This window comes from Hyperolius riggenbachi, chromosome 12 (genome assembly GCF_040937935.1).
Source record: "Hyperolius riggenbachi isolate aHypRig1 chromosome 12, aHypRig1.pri, whole genome shotgun sequence".
In the NCBI taxonomy this organism is placed as follows: Eukaryota; Metazoa; Chordata; class Amphibia; order Anura; family Hyperoliidae; genus Hyperolius; species Hyperolius riggenbachi.
The window spans coordinates 204,890,874-204,896,873 of NC_090657.1; positions in this window are offsets into that span (position 1 = coordinate 204,890,874).

Sequence of the window (6,000 nt, forward strand, 5' to 3'; positions counted from 1 at the left end):
GTCTCTACTGAATGGAATGCTGTGCTGTTAGTGATGTCACTGTCTCTAGTGAATGTAATGCTGCGCTGTTAGTGGTGTCACTGTCTCTAGTGAATATAATGCTGTGCTGTTAGGGATGTCACTGTCTCTAGTGAATGGAATGCTGTGCTGTTAGTGATGTCACTGTCTCTAGTGAATATAATGCTGGGCTGTTAGTGATGTCACTGTCTCTAGTGAATATAATGCTGTGCTGTTAGTGATGTCACTGTCTCTAGTGAATGTAATGCTGGGCTGTTAGTGATGTCACTGTCTCTAGTGAATGTAATGCTGGGCTGTTAGTGATGTCACTGTCTCTAGTGAATGTAATGCTGGGCTGTTAGTGATGTCACTGTCTCTAGTGAATGGAATGCTGGGCTGTTAGTGATGTCACTGTCTCTAGTGAATGGGATGCTGTGCTGTTAGTGATGTCACTGTCTCTAGTGAATATAATGCTGTGCTGTTAGTGATGTCACTGTCTCTAGTGAATGGAATGCTGTGCTGTTAGTGATGTCACTGTCTCTAGTGAATGGAATGCTGGGCTGTTAGTGATGTCACTGTCTCTAGTGAACGGATAGGCTATGCTGTTAATGATGTCACTGTCTCTAGTGAATGGAATGCTGTGCTGTTAGTGATGTCACTGTCTCTAGTGAATGTAATGCTGTGCTGTTAGTGATGTCACGGTCTCTAGTGAATGGAAAAGCTGTATTCTCAGTAATGTCACCGGTCTCCAATGAATGGATAGGTTACTTTCTCAGTGAATTCACTGGTCTCCACTGAAATGAGAAGCCATGTTCTCAATACCAATAACCATCACACATGTATTATCTTTATTTCCTATAAATACAAATGTTAGAATCAGCTCAGAGGACACATAAGCCTTCAGGAATCACTCATGACCACATCTATCTGTACTGCTGTTAGCGGATCGGCCGCACAGCCTTCCCTATTCATGGCTCAGCGGGGACTCGTCTAGACCGGGTCACAACAAGGCAACACGTGAAAGTCGGGATGATGGCCAACTGTGTAAAAAGATCTAATTTACCAACTTATTGCAAAATGGGTCATTTAACAGCCATGCATTCCCCCGGCGTGTGACCTGGTGGCACAGATGGCGACTTAATCCACCCGGCATCCTATTGCATTTGTTAAAGCAGAATTAAGGTCTGTCTAAAGCTGCCCACAGAAAGATATAAGCTGATTAGGCTGCAAGTTCTTGTGTGGAGATGATAATTGTACACTCTGCATAATGAGAATGATGCTGTCACTATTGTGAGAGCTCCATATCCCCAGCAGAAACCCTTGTTACTTGTATGAGGACATAAAGACTGTACATTATAGTTCATACAATGTTTTTTACTAGGCCGTTCCTTATCTTTCACTCCTCCATCACCTCTGCTCTTCCCTTCTCCTGTTTCCCTTATCCATTCTCCACTCACTCTCACAACCCTTTCCTCTTTAACACTCCACCCTCATTCCCATTCCCTCCTTACTCTTCTCCCCTATCCTTCTTTCCCACTCCCATATCCCTCCTTCCCACTCCCTTTCCCACTTCCCTTCCCTCTTTCCCACTCCCTTTCCCTCTGTCCCACTCCCTACTACCTCAATCCCACTCCTATATCCCTCTTTCCCACTCCGCTTCCCTTTTTCACTACCTCAATCCCACTCCCCTATCCCTCTTTCCCACTCTCCTTCCCACTCCCTACTACCTCAATCCCACTCCCATATCCCTCTTTCCCACTCCGCTTCCCTTTTTCACTACCTCAATCCCACTCCCCTATCCCTCTTTCCCACTCTCCTTCCCACTCCCTACTACCTCAATCCCACTCCCCTATCCCTCTTTCCCACTCCGCTTCCCTCTTTCACACTCCCCACTACCTCAATCCCACTCCCCTATCCCTCTTTCCCACTCCGCTTCCCTTTTTCACTACCTCAATCCCACTCCCCTATCCCTCTTTCCCACTCTCCTTCCCACTCCCCACTACCTCAATCCCACTCCCCTATCCCTCTTTCCCACTCCGTTTCCCTCTTCCACACTCCCCACTACCTCAATCCCACTCCCCTTCCCACTCCCCACTACCTCAATCCCACTCCCCTATGCCTATATCCCACCCCGCTTCCCTCTTTCACACTCCCCACTACCTCAATCCCACTCCCCTATCCCTCTTTCCCTCTCCCCTATCCCTCTTTCACACTCACCCTTCCCTCATTCCCACTCCCATACCCCCTTCCCTCTTTTCCACTCGCCACTACCTCATTCCCACTCCCCTATCCCTCTTTCTTATACCCCTTTTCCTCTCACGACTACCTCATTCCCACTCCCATATCCCTCTTTCCTAATCCTCTATCCCTCTTCCCCACTCCCCCTTCCCTTTTTTCTTACTCCACTATCTCTCTTTCTCACTCCCCACTACCTCATTCCCATTCTCCTATCCCTCTTTCTCACTCACCCTTCCTCTTTCCTACTCCCCTATCCCTCTTTCCAACTACTCTATTACTGTCCCACCCCCATTACTCTTTCCAACTACCCTTTCCCTCTTTGTTTCTCCTCATTCCCACTCTCCTATCCCTCTCCCCATCTCCTCCACACCATCATTCCTTTTTCTTCCACTAACAACTAACCCGGTTTTCCTCTCTGTCTGTACTCCCCTCACCCTCCTCCCAAATTATCATGAACAGAGAAAACCAGAAACACAAGGGGCTTGATTCACTATGCGGTGCTAACCTACTTAGCACGTCTAAAGTCTTTAGGCGTGCTAATCAGGGTGCTAAGTAGGTTAGCACCGGTTTTCTCAATCAGATCGCGTGCTAAGTACCGCGCCCAAAGTTTTGCACACGCAAAGTCCTATGTGCGCGCTAAGTCCCATAGGCTTTAATGGGAACTTCGCACGGAGCGCACAAAGTTTTGCGTGCGAAAAGCTCGTTTAGACATGCTAAGGGGGTTATCACAGGCGTGCTAACAGTTAGCACCGCTTTGTGAATCAAGCCCCAGGATGGCAATACCGAAGTCAATACAAGTGTGCTACATGATACAGTGAATTTTATATAAAAATGGTAAAAACCGTTACATCTGGTGATCTCTTGTCAGGACATCTAGAATAAGGCCAGCATGGGGTCCTTGGTGGCACAGACCCCATTACTCTCTGAGCGAATGCACATTAATAAGAAAACATTCTTATTTTACCCTTTGTTGGGCTAAACAAAAATAGCTTAGAAAAAAAAGTACAAAATAAACAAAGCAAGAGAGAGGCTTGAATTGTTGATCATCTTCGCATTGTCATCAGAATTCCTTGATGAGCCATAATTATTTTCCTTGGAAACGTGAAAGGCAAGGAACATCTACGGAACATAATGACAGAAACGCGGGCGCAATCTGAGAACGGAGAATGGCTTTGATGAAAAACTTTTCTGTCACCAATCAGTTTGTCAATTCTTCGTAAACACAGACGTAATTCATAATCACAGCCAGACTTTGATTTGACGCCTTCTCTGATTGTTGTAGAAAGCTCTGCTTTTATGGAAAACAGTTCCTTCCTGCAATCGTTGTACATTACCATAAAATATCCATCTCTGCACCTTTACTGCGCTCCATACATTCTTACCGGATTCACTTTCATGTAAATCTCTGGGAATATAAACCCAAATTCTTATTTTTAGAAAGATTCTGAAGACTTTTTGGCCAAGTAAAAGAAGGGAAAGGCTCATAAAGATAAAGGAAAAATTCAGAGGTGATGGAGATGAAAGAAGGAGAAATAACAGAAAGAATAAGGTGAGCCAGTTAGTTGGAACAACAGCGGCTTGGGGGATTTTGATTTTACAGTTGGGGGGCTTTGATTATGATCAGCATAACCTGGCGGTGATATGCTAGGTTTTGGGGGTTTGGGGGAAGTACTGTTTAGCAACAAAGGTTTTATGCTAGGTTTCAGAAGAGGCAGGGCCGTTTTTAGGCAAAGGCATTCCAGGCCATGGGGGGCACCATGTCCTTGGATTAAGCCCCTTCTCTGAACAAAGCCCCACCCTCAGAATAAGCCCCGCCCCATGGGTGTTCTATCACCTGCTTCTGTGCATATGTGCAGCAGCAGGAAGTTCGGTGGTCGTCTCCTGCTCCCTCTAGTGCTGTCACCTCACGCGACTCATATCATGTGTAATCACATTATATGCAGTAGAAGATGCTGGGCTACGCTTAGTGACGTGCGGCGATAATCACCGTCGCGGCGGATCGGATCTTTAAAGAGGAACTCCAGTGAAAATAAGGTAATGATCAAAAGTGCTTAATTTTTACAATAATGATGTATAAATGATTTAATCACTGTTTACCCAGTGTAAAATCTGTCCTCTTCCTGATTTACATTCTGACATTTATCACATGGCGACATTTTTACTGCTGGCATCTGATGTCAGTGGAAGTAGCTGCTGCTTGCTTTTTTGGCACTTGGAACAGCTTTTATTTCCCACAATGCATCAAGGGTCCCATAGTGTGATGTCAGCACCATGGTCCTGACATCACACTGTGGGAGTGGTTTCACCACAATATCAGCCATACAGAGCATCCTGGTGATCCGTTTGAGAAAAGGTAAACATTTCTAATGGGAAAGGGGGTATCGGCTACTGACTGGAATGAAGTTCAATGCTTGGTCACGGTTTCTCTTTAAGATCCACCATGACTCCTGCACAAAGTACTGCGATTGCTTGAAGTCTCATTCATGCCCATCATGTGACGTCACGACGTATACCTGTCGTCAGGCAGATGGATCGGGGTCGCGATGTGAGTATTCAGCTGACATAAAATGTAAAGTCATGTACCTGTTTGTGTAAAGTGTACAATGCATGGAAAAGCTATGTCATTTTAATGCCTATTTTCAAACCTGTCAAGATGCCCGTGTATTGTTAGTGCCTTATGACTTTTGCAAAATAAACTTTTTTTTGTCAAACAAAAAATAATTTTTTGCATGCACTGCTAAGAGATACACCCCTTGCATTTATGCTCGGTGTGGGGAAGAAGTTCCTGGCAACCCAGGGCCATCCTGTGTACCACGCATGATGACATCATTGCACACAACAGCAAGCAGTGGTGGGTGGCACCTCAATGAGACTCCAATACCTTTAGCTTAATTTTTGGAGGTGATAAAATTGGCCAATCAAGATTGGAGGCATGTTCCCACCTTCAAGGTGGCCAAACACAACACAATAAAAACATTCTATTTTACTGATAGACACAAATCAGCTTTACAGAAAAATCAACGTTTCTTTTTTATTTGAGCAAGGAATCTGATTGGAATCCCCATTTTTATCAACAAAGACTAACTGATTATTCTGATCAATTTTTATGAAAATCGTACAGTGTTTGGTAGATTGTCAGTTTTGTCATTTACAGACCTAAGCAATTTTTTTGTGGAGATTTAAATCATTTGTTTTCATCATTGGGGAAGGATTGAACACTTGTGTGTGATACATCTGTCCGTGATTTTTCAGATGTTGCAAAAAGAAAAATTGATTGTAATTTCCACATTTAAAATATATATATTTTTTTAAATATATTGTGCATGGCTACCTTTATTTTTTTTTAAGTTGCTTCACTGACTAATAGAGAACTCAGAAACTCAGTCACTTTATTTTGTATTTCCTTACATCTCCTGCAGTCTGTGGAGCTGCAGAGATTTTATCCCTGAGGTTTGTCTATAGGTAATCTCTGATTATGCAGTATATTACCATGTGTTCAGCTGATATTGCCAAGTCCTACGACTTCACAGTCACTTTGTGTTGCAGTTTTGTCAGTCTGTCTCCTTCTGCAATGTATGTGTCAGGTTCAGACATATTACTGAACCACACAAGTTCATAATGAACCGTCCCCAGATATATCAATGTCAAACGTGATCAATCCTACAGGGGCTGCACATTTTCCAAGGCGTTAGACGTCAGGAATGTTTAGAGCCAGAGCAGAGTCCTCTTTTCATACCTGTTTTTATTTTTGCAGACAGATGGGTC